This window comes from Muntiacus reevesi, chromosome 18 (genome assembly GCF_963930625.1).
Source record: "Muntiacus reevesi chromosome 18, mMunRee1.1, whole genome shotgun sequence".
NCBI lineage: Eukaryota > Metazoa > Chordata > Mammalia > Artiodactyla > Cervidae > Muntiacus > Muntiacus reevesi.
Window position 1 is genome coordinate 20,112,299 of NC_089266.1, and position 17,864 is coordinate 20,130,162.

The window sequence follows — 17,864 nt, forward strand, 5'->3', positions numbered from 1 at the left end:
CCAACACCCCTCCCAGCCTCGGTCGCTCTCTCCCCGCCTCCGCCCTCGGTGGCTGGCTCCCCGGCGAGTGCACGGCGGCGAGGCGGGGCGGCGCCGAGCGCGGGGGGCTGCCCCGACGGCGGGGTCCCCCGGGAGTCCCAGCCGGCCTTCACCGGCGACCCCCTGGAGCTGCCGCAGACCGTGCTGGGCAAGAGGGGCGGGAGTGGCTGCAGGATGGGAGTGGGAGGGCTGGGAAATCCCAGGCGCTGGAAATCCCAGCGCGGGGCCTCAGTTTTCTCATCTGTCAAAAGGGAGGAGGAAAGGGTTGGAGCAGCTGGAGATGCGGGCGTTTGTAATCGTCTGAGCTTCTAGATTTAAGAAGTCTGGTGTGTGTGTGTGTGTGTGTGTGTGTGTGTGTCTGGTGTGTGTGTGTGTGTGTGTGTGTGTCTGGTGTGTGTGTGTGTGTGTGTGTGTGTGTGTGTGTGTGTGTTGGGGACACAGCTTTTGTGATCTCAAAGGCAAAGCCGTATTGAGGGGAAGGGCTGGGGATTCCAGAGATTGCCAGCTCACCTAGAGGGCCCCCTGCCCTGCCCCTCCTTCCATGACTTTTCTGTTCACTCCCCTGTGCAGCAGAAACAGGAAAGAACCCTGACAGTCAAATGTTTTAAGCCCTGGAAATTTTGCAGATGAGAAATGGAGTCCAGAACGGTGAGAGGGCCTTGCCTAGGGTCCCACAGTGGGCACAGGGCCAAGTCCGCAAACCATGGTCCATACAGGATCCTACCTCTCCGTTCACCCCCAACCCGGTCACATCCGAGGCTGGTCATATCTTCAGAAAGTCCAGGGAGAGGTGAAGCGAATGTTCACAAGCTCACCACTGCCGACAGGCCTTGCCAGAACAGGCAGCACTGTCTCCGAGCCTTGCCTGGGTCACAGCCCCTCCCCAAGAGCCCCCTGGGGGAGTTGGGCAAGGCTGCCCTGGAAGTCTTCCATTCCCTTTCCCCAGCTTCCCTCTCCTCTGGGGCCTCCCCTCTGCCTGGCAGCTGGTATTGGCAGCACCAAGGGAGGGGCCCTTTTGGCTGCCCACTCACAGCTGGCTGGGCCAAGACCTGCTATCCTGGGGGCAATCATTCAATTCCTTCTTGGATTTGCCCTTTTCTCTCCATTCCCTCCCACACCACCCCCCACCCCATCTTCTTACCACTCACTACTTCCCCACTTTCATTCTTTTATTTCAGAAAAAAAAACCCAAAGTTTAAAGCTGCCAAAGCTGGATCGCCTCCCCCCAACCCACTTCCACGTGTGGTCACAGTCTCTGTTGGCAGGATCACGAGGAAAGGAATCGAAAACTGTGAAGGGGTTCAAGGGAGGGGGCAAACCTTGCTTTAGGGAGGAGGAAACACAATACCTCTCTCTCTCTCTCTCTCTCCTTCCCCTACTCTGTGCAAAGGGTTTGGCAGGGGAGGGTCCAACACACAGCTAAGGGGTCACCTGGAGTGATAGCCAAGTGTCAGAGCTGGAAACAACCATAATGGTGATTTTACAAATGGGGAAACAGAGGCCGGAGAGGGGAAGTGACTTGGTCAATGTCACGAGGGCTGTTGGTGGCAGATTCAAAACCGTCACCCCACAGTGGGTGGGTCCAAGGTGGCATCTGTGCCCTCTAGCCTCTTACTCTGAGCAGGTCAGTCAGTGGGAGCAGATTCCTTGGGCTTCCAAGTCTTCTGAGCCACATCTAGAAGGCAGAGAACCACCCTTGCCAGACACCAGCAACTGGGCATCTGGAGAGGGTGGGATGGCAGAGTGGCTTCAGAGTGGGGGTCCTGCCAGCCCACTTCCAGGCAGCCGCCTCTCCAGCTTCCTCCCCAAGGCCTGTGGGAGCCTGCTATTCCAGCTGGCAGCCCCACCCACCAAACATCTGGCTGGGTTGGACTGGGCTTGACTAGGGGATGGGCCCTCCTGGGTCCTAAGAAGCTAGCATTGGGGTGCCCATGAACAAAATGGAAGGAACTGGCCTCAAAGTGTGTGCCCCAGTGCCTTCAGAGCCCCCATGTGTCTCCCTCCTCCCCTTGTGTCCAATGACAACAGCTGTTTCCCCCCACCTCTGGATCTTTCCCTATTTGGCCTCTCTCTGTGAGGCCCTGCATCTGGGTGTCCTCTGTTGCATGTTTTCATCCTCTTGCTTTGGGATTCTCCTCCTCTTGATTCATTCTCTCTAGGACTCCGTCTGTGTTGCTCTCTCTTTCTCTGTGCCTCTGTTCTCCTTCTGAGATGCAGTGGGAGGGGAGGAGCTTTGGCGCTTTCCCAGGATGGGCAAAGGCCAACCGAAGAAGAGTGGAAGACTGTAAGGGTGTCAGAGTTGGGTTGGGGGCAGAGGTGACTGTGGTCGCTCTGGATAATGCAACTACCCGGAAATGTCAAATTTGGGGTTTCTTTCTGCTTTCAGTCCGCTGGTTTGGTCTCTGCTATTTCCCACCACAAAGCAAAGCAGGCTGGTGGTTTTAGGGGCCCAGACGACAGAGGAGAAAACTGAGGCGTAGGGGGTAGGGTTTGGAAAGATCAAAGCCTGCCTAGTGTTTGGATGAGCTGGGATCCCAGGCTGCTGCCCCTAATTGCCCCTCATCGCCAACTCTAGGTCACAGCATTACATGGGGAATGATTTAAACGAAGGATTTAAACAAAAATTCTCACAGGAACACATCCCCCAAAAGAAGACTGGCCATAGTTTGAAAGAAATCAGAATAATCCCTAGCCGAGCCAGTAGTTCACACGCTCTGCATGTATCCTGAACTGAACCATGGCACACTCATGTGCAAACCTGGTTGAACTCTTCAACTCAATTGATCTTTGTGACAACCTTGAAGGTAGGCAGAGCCAGAACCCTCCCCTGTGATTAGTCCAGGAAAGAGTCCCGTCCATGGCAGTCTGGCCAGTGAGTGCATAGCTGGCACTGGGATCCAAGTTGCTCGGCTCTGTGGGCAATGTCCCTATACAACCTTTTAAAACTTTCCCTCCCCTGAGCACACGCCGTAGTCTTCACTCTAGCCCATGGTTGGTTTGTTTTGTTTTGGCCATGCAGTATGAGGGATCTTAGTTCCCCGACCCATGATCGGATTTGTGCCCCCTGCATTGGAAGCGCAGAGTCCTAACCACAGGACCCCCAGGGAAGTCCCACCAGCCCATGGTTGTTTTGACACCAAGCGTGGCATGGCCATCCCTGTGCTGGTCCGTGCCCTGTGTGGGTGTCCTGAGCAGCCCTGGGTCAGGTCTGGCTCCCCATCCTTAGGCGGACGTGGGTTCGAGTTACACCGGAAGGGAACAGTGATCCCAAGTCCTCTTTCTGGCCCTTGGAGACCAGGTTAGCCGTGACAAGGGCCCTGCTGATGCCCCCTACCTTAAGGTCGCCTTGACCTAACCGTCCCCGGGGACAGGGGGAGATGGTACAGAGATGCCTTTGTCTCTTCTGCTCCAGGTCTCTTCTTCAAGGAGAGTTCCTGTTGTGCAGGAGCCAGAGGGGAGGTGGGGGGTAAAGAGCCTTCCCAGGAAAGCTGGAGGCCTTCCAGGAAGTATCTCCGTGCCCCAGCATAGCAGGCGCAGCAGAAGCCCAAGTCCATGGGATCTTAAGCATCCCATTTCACCCCCACTGTGCCTCTGCGGGGGGCTGTCCACCTCCACTCCAGCCCCTACCTTTAAAGCTCCGGGAAGAGGGGGAGCCACAGGTCCATGCTCAGCATACACTGCACCCCTGAGACCAGTGTCTCTTCCTCTCCCAGAATTTCCACACTCTGGTACCCCGTTGTGAAAATGCTGCCCATGCCTGTCCCTGAAGACAGAGTGGTACCTAAGGAGGGGGCACATGCGCTGTGAGAAATTCGGTGTCAGTTTGGGGGAAGGAAAGGAACTGCTGGGTCCGCGCTTCCTGCCTCTGCCCCCTGTCCTCTACCACTCTTCAGGGAAGTCAGCTTACAGTGAAGTCACCGAGGGAACACGAGGCCTTCCAGCCTCAGGCATAGCGACTGTCCTCTGTTTCTGGGAATGGGGTGAGGGGAGGGTGACTCGGTGGGTGGGAGGGGGAAATCAGCCTTCCTTTGCCCAGCTGCCCCGTCCACCTGATACGGGAGGGAGGCTGACAGGGCAGGGAGAGCAGGGGGGCTCAAGGTCTGGGCTGAGCACATGTGTCCTAGGGCAGAGAGGAGCCCACCCTCCTCGCAGCAGGGATAGGCCTGGGAGGCCAGCGGGTGAGAGGAGGGGTGGGCCACGGGCACCGAGATGGGCAGCCGATGGGCCTGGTGACTGTCCTGAGCAGCCCCGGGTCAGGTCTGGCTCCCCATTCTTAAGCCCACTGATTACCAGTCCCTTCTTCCTGCTGAGCTAGTTTCTCCTCCTTCTAGCCCAACAAGAAATCTTTTGTGTCTCAGCCAGCCCAGTATGGACCTCAAGCCCTCAGCGCAGTACACGAGAGAGGGCTGTGCATCTCCTTCTCCACCACCTCCCCACCGCTTTGCCTGTCCTTTTTGTTATGACCTGAGGAGGTTCCTTGTTCTCCAGCTCTGTTTTCCATTGTTCTTGGCTTATGGCTGACACCAACCCACCAATGTCTTCCCTGCCTACTCCCAGCCTCCAAAATCGGCTCCCCAGCGCCAGGCGCCAGGGTGAGTATAAAGTTAAAATGAAGGGTGGTCCAGTGCTCCGCCTCTCCTCACTGGCCTGGCCTTCATTTGCTGCTAGGATGGACCCCAAGCACCAGCGTCCCCTTCGCTCCAGGCTTCAGCCATGCAGTTCCCCCAGGGCACTGACCTCTCAACTCCAATGCATCTACCTGGAATGTCATTTCTACCTTTCCTGCTTGGGGACGTCCTCTTCATCTTGCATACAGTCCGTGTGGCAGAGGGGAAAACACAAAGACTTTGGACCTTCGACACCCGACAGGAAGGCAGAGACTGCAGAATGGAAGTTTTCATAGTCAGTGATTCGGAGTGGGGAGGGGGGTGTCTGTCAGTGCCAGGGCTTGATTCTGCCAGAACGTGGGCAGCAAAAAAAAAAGAGCTGAGTTAGATCTGCTTCCAAATCCCAACTTTGCCAACTTAGCAACCGGGTGACCTGAAACCACTTTCCTTCTTTGTAAAGCAAACTTGGCCCTGCTGTGTGACCCCCAGGCACATAAGTCTGCCTCTCTGAGCTGAGTGACCTCTTTCGTAAAAGGAGGACAGCAAGGCTTACCTGCCAGAATTGCTGTGAAGACTCACTCACAGAGCCGAGCACATAGTAGGTGCTCAGGGACTTTAGCCAGTAGAGCCAGGTATTTTCTCCTCAGCACCCTTGAGCCCCTCAATCCTGTATTGCAAACCTCTGCTTTCTTTCTTAATATTTATGTATTTGGCTATGTGGGGTCTTAGTTGCAGCATGCAGGATCTTAAGCTGAGGCATGCAGACTCTTAGTTGTGGCATGTGGCATCTAGTTCCCTGACCTGGGATTGAACCTGGGCCCCTTGCATTGGGAGCACAGAGTCTTAGCCACTGGACCACCAGGGAAGTCTCCGGAAGCCTCTTCTTAAGGTCCGAACTAGTTGCCTAAAGGGCTGTGTCTCACTGCTTGACTTGTAATCTGTGAAAGAGTGTGAGTTGCTCAGTCGTGTCCAACTCTTCGCGGCCCCGTGGACTATAGCCCGCCAGGCTCCTCTGTCCATGGGATTCTCCAGGCAAGAATACTGGAATGGGTAGCCATTCCCTCTCCAGGGGATCTTCCCAACCCAGGGACTGAATCCCAGTCTCTTGCATTGCAGGCAGATTCTATACTGTCTGAGCCACCAGAGAAGCCGGTGTTTCAGAAATATGTGCTGGATGAATAAAGGTCCCTGTCACAGCATAGGGCTTCCTCAAGCTCTGATCCCTTTCTCTAGTGTAGTCCCCCGCTTCCCATTTATTAAGCCCACTGATTACCAGTCCCCTCTTCTCGCTGAGCTGGTTTCTCCTCCTAGCCCAACAAGAAATCTTTTGTGTCTCAGCCAGCCCAGTATGGACCTCAAGCCCTCAGGGCAGTACCTGAGAAAGGGCTGTGCATCTCCTTCTCCGCCACCTCCCCACCACTTTGCCTGTCCTTTTTGTTATGACCCGAGGAGGTTCTTGATTCACAGCATCTCGAAGGCTCTCTCCTCTACTGCCTTGGCTTCTGCCTGCTCTGGTCTTACTGATCTGCTTTCCCCCTCACGGCAGCAGTAGCCCTATCTTTGCCCAGTGATGGGCTGTCTTTCGAGTTCTTAACCCACCTGCCAAGCCAGCGAATTACCTGGCTGGAATGGCCCTCTGCACCTTCTTCTGTGTCAGCCTCACCCTCTCTGGATGATAGCACTGCCCCAGGACTCTGTATGGAAAAGGCATGATGACCCTGTCCCAGGAGGAGGTGGGGGCCCCCTAGGGCTTTCTAGAGAGCCATCCCTTTAACTCTGGCTAGAAGGGAGCCCAGACAGGAGAGGCAAACAGGAGCAAGACAGGGAGCGTGTAAGAATCTCCAGGAGGCAAAGTCTGCATGGACCCACACATCCATCGCCCACATCCCACATACTGACTTCTGCCTCCCCTGCCAGTTCCCTCTTGGCCCCACAGGCTGACTGGGGTTGAGCTGTGGTTGGGGGTGGGGGTGGGGGTGGGGAGACAATACTCATGTATCAAGCTAGGCAGGATGCTCGCACAAACTCTATCTCTCTACTTTTTCCTTTTAGTAACAAAAAAATGTGCACGTTCCCCATATTTTAATAGGTAGCACAGGACACGATACAAAAACTCAGAAGGCTTAAAAGGAGAAATGGTGAAAAGTTAGGGCTTCCCGGGTGGTGCAGTGGTCAAGAATCCACCTGTCAATGCAGGAGACACAAGAGGCGCAGATTCAGTCCCTGGATCAGGAAGAGCCTTTCCAGTAGGAAATGGCAACCCGCTCCAGTATTCTTGCCTGGAACATCCCATGGACAGAAGAGCCTGGTGGGCTACAGTCCACCGGGCCGCAAAGAGTCGGACAGGACTGACTGTGTGTGTGTGCGTGTGCCTGCACGTGCTCACACACACACAGTGAAAAGTTAGTCTCTCTCCTTTCCTGTCCCTTGGGTCCCTTCCGCAGGGACAACTACAGTTTTACAGTCTTGTGTGTACTTCCAGAACATGTCTATACATTTACAAACAGAACTTACACCTCCTGTGAGTCACACCTGAGGGAAACTGAGGGCCTCAGAGAAGTGAAGTACTTTGACTAAGGTCACACATTTGTGAAATTGACAGAGCTGGGATTTGCAAACAGATCGAACTGTAAGTAAGACTCGGCTCTTTTCGTTGTCTGCGCTCTGGCAGAAGCAAGCCCTGGTACCAACAGAGCCCCAACCCCCACCCCTGCCCACCATGAACCACTGGCTGTGACAGACCTCCATTCTGAGGCCTTGGAGATGCAGGGGTCTTTGGTGAATGTCCAAGGCTCCAAGGACCTGTACTGACTTACAAGGGAGGAAGCACCCCGCTATGGAAGAAGGAAAGTTCCCGCAGGTGTCCTTTTGTGGCTGCTGTGTGGTCAGGACCAGTATGACTCCCAAGGTACAGAGAGTTCTGGAGAGAGAAGCCACATGACTGTATGAGCGTGGGTCTCTGGCTAGAGGGGATCGTGGTTGTGGTTTCAACTACATTTCCAGAAAATACCCTCATGATCTCCCTGTGGTTGGGCAGGGCTGAGCGGGGATGGGAAGCGTGGGGGCTATTCTCTGTGGAAGCTACATGCTGGTGCAAGCAGGTGAGGGGAGGAGACTGGGGTCAGTCCCTGGTGGACAGCAGGCAGGATGCCTGAGCAGGGCTGCCCACCAGACTTTCAGGCTCTCTCTCAAGTCTCTCCCTCTCCTTGGTCAGGCCAGGGTGGGCTAAGAGAGACCCCCAATGCTCTTGACCAGTGAACACCTCTACACCTGCAGCTATGTCTCAGGCAGCTTCCTATGTGAACTCTCTGTAAGGTCTTTCTGGATCCTGGCTTCCCATTCAGTGTCTTTGTTTCTGTGACTCCCTATGGGTCACGTCTCAGTCTGGTGTCCCCTCAACTTAGGGGTCTATGTCCCTGAGGCCTTGTGAGAACCAGGAGACCCAGGTAGGGTCTTACCTCGTCTGCAGTGAAAGGAGGGAGAGGTAGGTAGTGAACATTCCTTCCTCTCTCAGGTGGACAACATTCTTGTTTTGCAAAGGTAGTAACCAGAACATTCCGTCCTTTGTGTCTGTACCCACAGCCGGCCAGATCTAGCTTGGTGCCTAGTGGTCAGTCCGAGATGTGCTATGAGATGCAAGAGTCAAGAGACATACCTGCCCCGCCCTCCAGCATTCAGACCAACACCTTCCTCGCTGGTGAACAACAGCCAAGGCAACTGCATTGAGTCCTAGACCTGACCAGTCGTAGGAAGAGGAGTGTAAATCTTAAGAACAACAATAATGGTTAACAGCCCCATAGTGTTTTATAGCATTCGAAGCACTTTACGTGTACTCACTCACTAAATTCTCCCCACAATGCTTTGAGGTAGGTCCTATTATTATATTACAATGAGGAAATCAAGACAGAAAACTTGCTCCAGGTCACACAATTCAAGGAGCTGATAGTGAATCTGGTTCTAGATTCTGTTTTTATTTTTTAAAATAATTTTATTTATTTATTTTTGGCTGTGCTGGATCTTCATTGCTGCACGGGCTTTTCTGTAGTTGCGGAGAGTGGGGGCTACTCTCTAGTTGCAATGCTCGGACTTCTCATTGTGGTGGCTTCTCTTGTTGCGGAGCGCAGGCTCTAGAGCTTTCAGGCTTCAGTAGTTGCAGTTCCCAGGCTCAATAGTTGTGGCGCACCAAGTTAGTTGCTCCGAGGCATGTGGGATCTTCCTGGACCAGGGTTTGAACCTGCGTCTCCTGCATTGGCAGGCAGAACCTTTACCTGTGCTGTGCTTTTAATTTTGTGATTCTGTGCTTTTAATTACTATGCAGTCATCCTGGTTTCCATTTCTATTCCTAGAGGGTAGGGTTTGTTCCTCAAATATTTACTGAGTGTCTGCTCTGGGCTGGGACAGCATAGGAGCATTTAAAGGTGAATGGGATTTTGTGTGTCATTGAGGGTAGAAAGGCATGTAAACAAGAGATTGTCCTTCAGCATGAGAGATGCCATAATATGAGCATGAATGTGTGGTTGGAAACGGGGAGGGTGAGGTGCATACTGCCTAGAGCAAGTGTCATCAAAAGGCAGATGTCAAGTGGCAGGAGGGCATTCCAGGCAGAGGGACTGGTATATGAAAGCTTACAAGAAAGTGATATGGTGTGCCTAAGTGTGGAAACCTCATGGAGAGTTACTGTCAGAGGGGTTGCCAGAGAGCTCGGGGCTGGCACTTCCGTCCAGCTTCCTGCTCCAGCCTGGCCTCCAGCTCTGGCCTCCAAGCTCTCAGTACCTACTCCGTGAGAAGCACTGTGCCAGGTGTTGGCCCAGAATGTGGGAGAAAAGCGGTAGCCTGGGTGGCGGAGAAAGAGCTGGTGATCAGCTGCAGACAAAGATCTTTGTGGCTGGTGTTATTCAGGAGGTGAAGGCAAGGCTGCTGGGAAGAGCTGCCAAGGGAGGATTATGGGAGGACGTGGGGACTTGCAGATCATGGTCATCTCTGGACAGGAAGATTTTCAGACTGTAGGGAAGGGACATGCTCTGTGCTTTTGGGGGGGAGGGGGTCCTTCTCCTTCTTTCTGCTGCTGCAGCTGGGTTTCTGGAGATCTGACATGCCTTGCTTTGGTGCTGGCCCTTGGAGGGTTGCCAGGGAAACCGTCGGCCAGCTCCAGAGATGTAGCCAGAGGAGAGTGGGTGACTCAGGCTGCCTTCTCGGATACTGCACCCCCTCCCCATTACATGGAAAAGGCTCTCAGAGACCCTTTCTTCCGGATCCTACACAGCTGATGCTATCTATTCTTCTCTCTCTGGATAGAGAGTCCCTCCTGTAGTTTCACTGGTGGGATTCCCCAGAGAGGGAAATATCTCAGACACCTCTGGCCCCCATAGATTCACTCTGGAACAGTGGATGGAGGGTCGGCGTAAACTCCTGCTGTGTCCCTTCAGGCTTTCCTCTTGCCTGTCCTCCGTGTGGTAAGCGGCAGGAGCCCAGGCTGAAACGCCCTCCAGGGAGCAAACCCGGGATAATTATTGATGGGGCAGCAGTGGACTTCTGACCTCGGCCTGCGAGGGACAGGACCCAGAACGCGGGCCCCAGCCCGGGCGAAGGAAGGTGGGCGGGCCGCAGAGGGTGGGCCAATCAACACGACCACAACAGGGGGCAGCGGACCCTACCCAAACAAAGCAGCATGTGCTCGCGGCCCGCGGACCCGCCCGGGAGTCGAGCTGCAAAGCGGCTCCAGCACAGCGAAGAGGGGCTGCCAGCGGCACTGGCGCCCCCGCACTCGCCCAGGACGCGCTGAGGGGGTTCCGGGTCCCTCCAGGGCGGCCTCGGAGGTGGGGCGAGGGACCACGGGGCTCGCGAGCGCGCGCCGGGCGGAACCAGGAAGCGGCGCGCGCCGGCGCGGGGCGCGCTCGGAGCTGCGGGCGACGCGCGCGGTCGGGACTCCGCGCGCGAGTGGCGCGCGCGCCCCCGTGGGCCCCGGCGCGAGGAGAGTCGTTGGCCGGAGCCGTCACCCCGGGCGGGACCGAGCGCTGGCGACGACGCACGGCGGCCCGGCCGAGGGAGGGAGCGAGCGAGCGAGCAGGCGAGCGGGCGGGAGAGCCAGAGAGCGGGTAGGAGGCAGCCGCTGGCGCCCGAGGGGCCGAGCGAGGTAGGAGCTGTGGGGCCGGTCTGAGGGTTGGGGCCCGCGGAGGGAGGCCGGGGAGCTTGCTCGGGCGGGGCCCCGCGCCCCGGCCGCCCAGACACCCGGCAGGGCCTCGCCGCCGCCATCGCTCCCCGGGCCGGGAGGGCGGCCGCGGGGACCGCGCACTGGGTGAGGGGAGCCACGCGGAGAGAAGGCTGGAGGGCCGCGCGAGGGGCGTCGTGCGGAGGCTGCGGCGGGCCGGGGTGGGTAGCGGGCAGAGACCGTGCGTGCGCGGGTGTCTGGGTGGGCTGCGGTTGGCAGCTCACGCCTTCGAGGTGCAGTTACCCTCCGCCGGCTCCTCGCGTTTCTCTCTTGAAAGAGAGGTGTCAGCGACTCCTGGGGGGTGGGATGAGCGCGGCGGGGGGCGGTGGGGATTTAGCCAAGCTTCAAGGAACAGCGCCTTATAAGGAGTCCAGACAACAAATACGAGCGTTTTGTTCAGGCTCGGGGGGCCGGGGGGGGGGGGGGGTTGCAGAATCCCCCATCAGGACCCGCCAAGCCCAGGCTGGTGCGTGTGGCGGTGGGACGCGGGGCGTTCTGGTTTCCTAGCCAGGATTAAAGAGTTTTTTAAAAAGTGCTCCTGATGTTGGGGGCTGATACGCAGCGTCGGAAGGGTAGTCCGTTGTGTCTCCCCAGCTGGTCTGAGGCTAAAGGAATCTGGCAAAGATGGTCAGGCGGATCAAAGAGGAAAAGAAGTTGTATGGAGCAAGAGGCGTTTGCAAACACTCGTAGCCAGCAATGATGGAAAAGGCGAAGACTGGAAAACAAGCTCCAGTTTTAGGAAGAGGGGATTAATGCGAACCACAGGAAATTTAGGGGCAAAAAGAGATAGCAACCCTCTCTTTCTTAAAGAGCCATGCCGCATCATTTTTGTTTTTCTTGTCCCCTCTGATCCTGTCATTGTATTTGATACCATCGTATCAAATAAATAGTGCTAAAAGTGGGTCGTAGACTGTTAGAGCTGGAAAGGACCCCCGCGGTAATGCTGCCTTCTTTATTGAACAGATGAGGAAACTGAGGCCAGGTACGTGGAAGGATCGGCCTGCTCCGTTCCCATAGCTGTTTAGAACTTCAGGAACTGAAATGTCGGTCTGAAGACTCTCAGATCAGTGCTCTTCCCGAAGCATAGAGAAGTAGTAGATCTTTCCCTAAATACAGTTTCATAAATTGTCTCTGGAATGCCCTCGGGGAATACCCCTTGAAAGGGCCAGTGTATCACCTAATTATTAAACTGAGCTTAGGTCCCTGTTTCAGTCTTCAAATGGTGTTTATCGTCCGCTTGTATCTTAGATTTCCAAAGTGGTTGGATAGCTGCCTGGGCCATAATAAGCTTTCAGCTGTTGAGTATATTATCTCAAATAATTTTGTTATCATTCAGCAAAGATAATAAAACTCTGCCTCTTTTCTCAACGTTTTTCTGATTATTTGTTTACATTATATTGATCACATTGTTGATCACATTGTTGGTGTTCATTGACTATGTGTTTTATTTAGCGTGCCTGTCGTTTTTAAAATGTCATTCCCTAACACTGTGAACACGAGATCAGTTTTGATAGTGTTACTTGGTGGAATTCTGTTGCTTGACTTTATTTCAAGGCTTCAGGGTTCTTGTTTGTGTTGGTACCAGTTTCCATCTCTTCGAAGATCACAATTGTTATAATTGATAGTGTAAGGGGGAGAAGGGGGCTGCTGATTTTAAGAAAGTGTATTATGTGACAGTTTGTGATGTCTGTGGGTTTAACCAAAACAGCACCACACTTTTGGTTAGGTTGGTGTTATCTAGTAGATTGCTTGTTTTCTGTAGCCTTTGGAAGATGGAAAATTCAAGCACCTGGTTGAGACACAGGGAGAGAATGGAGTGATCTTTTTTTGAAAAAGCAAAACATTAAAAAAAAAAGTTGATTTCTATCACCAGCAGTTTGGTTATTGCACAATTGGGAGCTAAACTGCACAAAATCTTTGCTGTACACCCAACTAAATAAATTATCCCCTCTTCTTACTAGTCAGGATGCACATGTTTGCCCACAGGCTGTTAATATGAATTGTGTTAAGAAATTTAAGGTGGCTATGTTTCCTAATTGGGTACTTCGTGATATACATGATGGGAGGGGGAGAAAGTGCTATCATTGTTTGGAGTGTTACAACATGAATATTTTGGTCAGCACTTCCTATTGTGGCCCAACTTCTCATTTCATCTTCATTTTCTTGCTCTCGATTGATGTTTTTTTAAACAATTTTATTTACATATGCAAAACCCACATCAGGACTAGTAAAAGGTATCATTTGTTTGTTGCTCTTTGGGTACTTAATGTCAAATTGTTTCAAGTTATGTCATTATATTAAAATTATTTCATATCATATTCAAATTATTTGTGATTTGTGTTAGGTTAGGTTTATATTAATCAGTGTGCTTGTGGTAGTTCATTTGACTTATTTTTGTATAGGTAATTGATACAGATAGTCTGTTAGGAAAGGATGATGTTGTAAATAGGTAAATAATAAGCTCAAGATTAAATTGCAGGTTGAAGGTAGAAGCCAAGGAAGCTTAACTCTTCTAGTGCCCTACAAACGTGTGTATCTCACGAATTTTCATAGATGTCTGGATGTTCTGACCACCAGGGACACATATTTTTCCCTTTCTATTAGCATGTAGATTACCTACACTCTAATGTACATTATTGTGTATTCTATGTGTACAAATAGTGTAGTGTACATTATTCCTACAAAAAGAAGCAGAAAACCTCCTGTTTTTTATTAGTTTTTTTGAAACTTATTCTTTGAAAAAGTTATCTGACAGTTCTAGGTTACTGAACCCTTCAAAAAAATATCCTTTTACTGCATAATAAAATATCAAAATACTTTGATACTTCTTAATAAAAATGTTTAAAAATTTGTTCTAAAGTATCACTGTCCCTGATTTTGTGTGGTATTTAAAGGAAAAGATTTTTCTTTTAATCTGCGCTTTGTTAATAGAAGCGTTCTAAAATCGGAAGTATTTTTTCCCCTGCAATGTTGGAAACAACAGTTTTGTGCTTATTTCTGGGAATAGGAAAGGCAGATTTAACAACCTGGTTTCCACTGATCAGTTTTTTTGTACATTTAAATTGTAACAACAGCGATTAAAAATGTTTTTACTTTGCTTTCCTTAATTGTCATGTCCTTATTTTAATTAAATAGCCTGTTTACATTGGATGTTTTCTGATGAGTGATGATCCTTCACTATTAAAAAAACCTAAGCCCATTTGGAGAGCATTTTACATATCTAAATCTAGGCTATTTTTCTAATCAAAGAAAGGAGTAATTTACAGGTGTTTGACTTTTAGTTGAACGAGACCCTCACTTTTGGTGGTTTTAGGGTTTTGGATGACGTTTTATTACTTTTGTTAGTTTTGGTCACACCCATGACTTCCTTGGAAGGTATCTTTGAGGTTTGGTTTCCTTTTTTTTTTAATGGTAATATTGGGGTGGGGGTGCTTCCTGTTTGTATTTTCAAAATTAGGTCCACATGGTAACCTTTTGGTAGTGTCACATTTTTATTTTATACGTACAGAGATGAGCATCAGATGTCATGTGGTTTGTCTTTGACCCATCGTACTGCCTCATGACAGCTCTACTGAGTACCCGGTTGGAAAGACAAAATATCCCCAATCTTCCCAGCTCCCTTCAAGGTTTAGCTGCCTTGGAAGAAGTCTTAACAACAACTACCACAACAAAGGTGCAATTAACAGAAAAATGGGGCTGCCCCTTTCTGCTTTCCTGCCAGGTACCTAGAAAACGCACAGCACTAAGATAGAGTGAAAACATGTTATGTGTAGCTTTGACTGTCGGAGCTTTCAAGGGGGGGTTGCCATAGGTTTATATGATACGGAACTGCATCTATCTAGCAGTGACTATACCAGCTTGTCTGACCTCACCTAGAAGTCGTGTAGGATGTCATGGAGGAGTTAAATAAGAACAAGGAGAAATTTAGTGTGGTGATGGTAGAACTTTGGAGGAATCACCCTCAGTCATAAAACTCTTCCTTGACCCTCCTGGATAATCATTAACGTGGTAGGTCACTGTTAATATAAATGTTGGACTCTGAGTCATATGGAGCGTTGCGGAGAAGAATATCCTTGAGAGAAGTACATATAGTTTGTTTCGGTAGTTGAAGCAAGTGGGCTTTTCCTCGCCTTCAGCTAACTTTATTATAAGAAATGTAATGACTTAATAGACTCCTGATTAAATTGGCATTCAAACATGTTTGCAGTTTAGGGACAGTTTCTGTCTTGTAAATTTTCTTTTAGATCACATCACTGAAGGCAGACTGTATTAGCATGGGGCATGATTATGCATAATGCAATTTGCAAATAAGGTTGATGATTGTCTTGATCTCCCATTTCCGCCCCCTCCATAGTCAATAAAGAAGTATGAGTTTGTCACATACTGGGTATTTTCTTCATTGGGTTTATTCATAATAATTACTTCCATTTCTCATGTATTATAGTACTACTAAGATGAAAAAAACATATATTGATTGAAAATTTTTTGGAAACTAGCTTGCAGAATCCAACACTCATTCTCCATTTGTTCTTCCTTTGCCTTTGGCACTCTGATGAACTCTTTAAAATTACTTTCCAGATTTATTTCTAGTATAAAGAGAAATATCACCATATTCTGTGCACTACTAGTTTTTTGAGGTGCTTACGCTGACTCATTTTTTAGTTTTACTAAGATACAGAGTATGGTTTGAGAGCAATAATGAGATTCTCAGAAAATATGAAAACTTTCCTTTCTGACTACTTAGAGAAAGGTTGGGGAAGACAAGGGGAAATACATCAATGAGCCAATCAATTATTGTTATTTGTTGGGATTAATTTGGTGACTAATATTTTCAGTGCCCATCAGGCTAGTAAAACTGACTTTGGCTTTACCCTGCGATGATCAGGACAAACCCAAGTGTTCTCTAATGTTGCCTGTTTTTCCTGGTAGGGGATTTTCTTTTGCATATGGGAAATCAAGCCAAAGTTACCAGTAACAGCCACGTCCAAGATTTGTACAAAAAAAGAAAAACTCTTTAAAAAAAAACAAAAACTCTTTACCCCTCTGGGCTATAACTCTACTTACCATGGGCTCATTTGAGAAGGTATGCTAATTGTTTGTATAATGATTATTATGCTATCTTTCAAAAAGTCATCAGAAAATTAAAGTACTTCAAATTTTGCCCCAAACGTAAAAGTGGAAAGATAGTAAAAAATAATACCCAACACCATTGACTTACAGAATGCCAAGCAGACGTTGTTATAAGCTCTTGGTGTGTTTTAACTCATGATCCTCAGAGAGGTGGGTTCTATCCCGAGGAGATCTGAGGAGATGAAAGAGGAAGAAATGGCCACAGAAAAGTTAAGTAATGTGTCCAAGGTCACACTGCTGCTAATGGCAGGGCTGGATCCAGACACAGGCCGAGCTGAATCCAGAAACAGTTGTTACCCACCACACGTCAGAGGAGAGCCGGTAACTGTCACTTTGCAGGGAGACGTTTGGTTTCTTTAGAGGTTTATGGTTCTTTGTGTTTCAAAATGGACTTTCTGTTTTTTTAATTGAAAATTTTAAGTGTATATTTGGAATTTTTTTAAGTTTATGAAGGCAATGGTAGGTGTTTTACAACTAATTTATATATTCCTGATAGAAATTATGTTAAAATAGAGAAAGTCTTCATTTTAACTCTATGTTGTCCTTTGTTGTCCTTTCTACTGACGTTACCATGTACATCACAGGGGAAGAGCTATAAGCTGTCTCTCTGGCTTCTGTTTACAAACAAAAGGATCTTCTGTGTCAGTGTGGTTTGAGACATGCATGTTTGTTGACTGAGAATGCAAGTATCCAGCTCATTTTATTTGCAACTTTATTTTGAAGGGATCTATGATCCTATTCTTGTTTTAAAGCCAGCAATTGTGTTTTTTGAAATAGAAAGACTTAAGAATTTTAATTTGAGGGGATAGTTTTTAAGGCAGCTGAATTTATTGCATATGTTTCTAGTTGTTCAAAGGCCCGTAGAAAGTAGTCTCAGAACGTATTCCTTTTCATATCTGATGCTTACATTATTCTCTCGTCTCTTTTTTTAGAGGTAGATTGTAAAGTTAGATCTTGGAGACAGAATTCACAACCCTAAAGTGTAGTGATTTGAACTTGAGAGATCAAGTCAGGGATGAGAAAAACTTCAATTCCCTGAGCAGACAGTATGAACTTGTTCAAATAAACAGAGGATGTTAGCTTCCAGGGTTGTCAAACTGTCACCTTTGACCAGAGTTGAATTTTCTTTGAATGTTGACAGAAGTTACAATGTCAGTGGAAAAAGCTTAATGTGAAGTATGTATAACTCAGAATTTCCTTATGTTTGTGTCAGTGAGATCCTACAATTAAAACTTTTTTTTTTTTTTAAAGTATATATGTATGTCTGATGAGCCTTCAGTGGGGGTTTCCAGCCTTTAGGTGAGAGTCAATTAGAAAGTTTGTGAAAAACTATTTTGTGTTGTCTAAAATTCAGAGCCTATAACTGATAGCAAATCAGTATATTTTTATAAAGAATGGGATTTAAAAAAACCCAAACTGGGAGAAATTTAAAATATCATTGTAGCAAACTATATTTAAAATATCATTGTAGCAGAAAAAAAGAAAGAAACTGTTGAGTACTTAATCTGTTAGAGTACTAAAAATTAGGATTTATCAGCTTCATGATATAGCATTCTACAATATATTCATGGTTTAAACTAGGCAAAAATATTCTCTCAAAAATAATGCTGATTCTATTTTTCCTTTTGTTTCATGTTTCTAAAAATCATTTGGTCCTCTTTTAGGCTTGAAAAAAGTAGCAACCGAGGTATCTACAGAAATATATAGCTCTTTACAGAATGAAACAGTCACTTCAGCCTGTGGATTTGTGTTTTTAGGATTTGTGATGTCTCTGGTAGATACAGAATGAAACAGTCACTTCAGCCTGTGGAGTTGTGTTTTTAGAATTTGTGATGTTTCTGGTAGAAAGTCAGAGAGAGTGCTGGTCAGAATTGAACTTT

The 17,864-nt window shown here is 49.0% G+C and overlaps 1 protein-coding gene across 3 annotated transcripts in view; it reads left to right on the forward strand.

The window, feature by feature from the left end:
* The window catches only part of LOC136150042 (signal transducer and activator of transcription 5B), a 75,057-nt gene that overhangs the window by 145 nt on the left and 57,048 nt on the right, over positions 1 to 17,864 (forward strand). Inside the window, exon 1 of one of the 3 annotated variants that reach the window (XM_065910790.1) lies at positions 10,546 to 10,779. The exons of 1 other annotated variant lie outside the window; for it this stretch is intronic. The gene's annotated coding sequence lies outside the window, so the exon portion shown is untranslated. Of the gene's footprint in view, positions 1 to 10,545; positions 10,780 to 10,995; positions 11,016 to 17,864 lie in introns of those variants that run through there. One more of the 3 variants, XM_065910792.1, reaches the window with a different exon arrangement.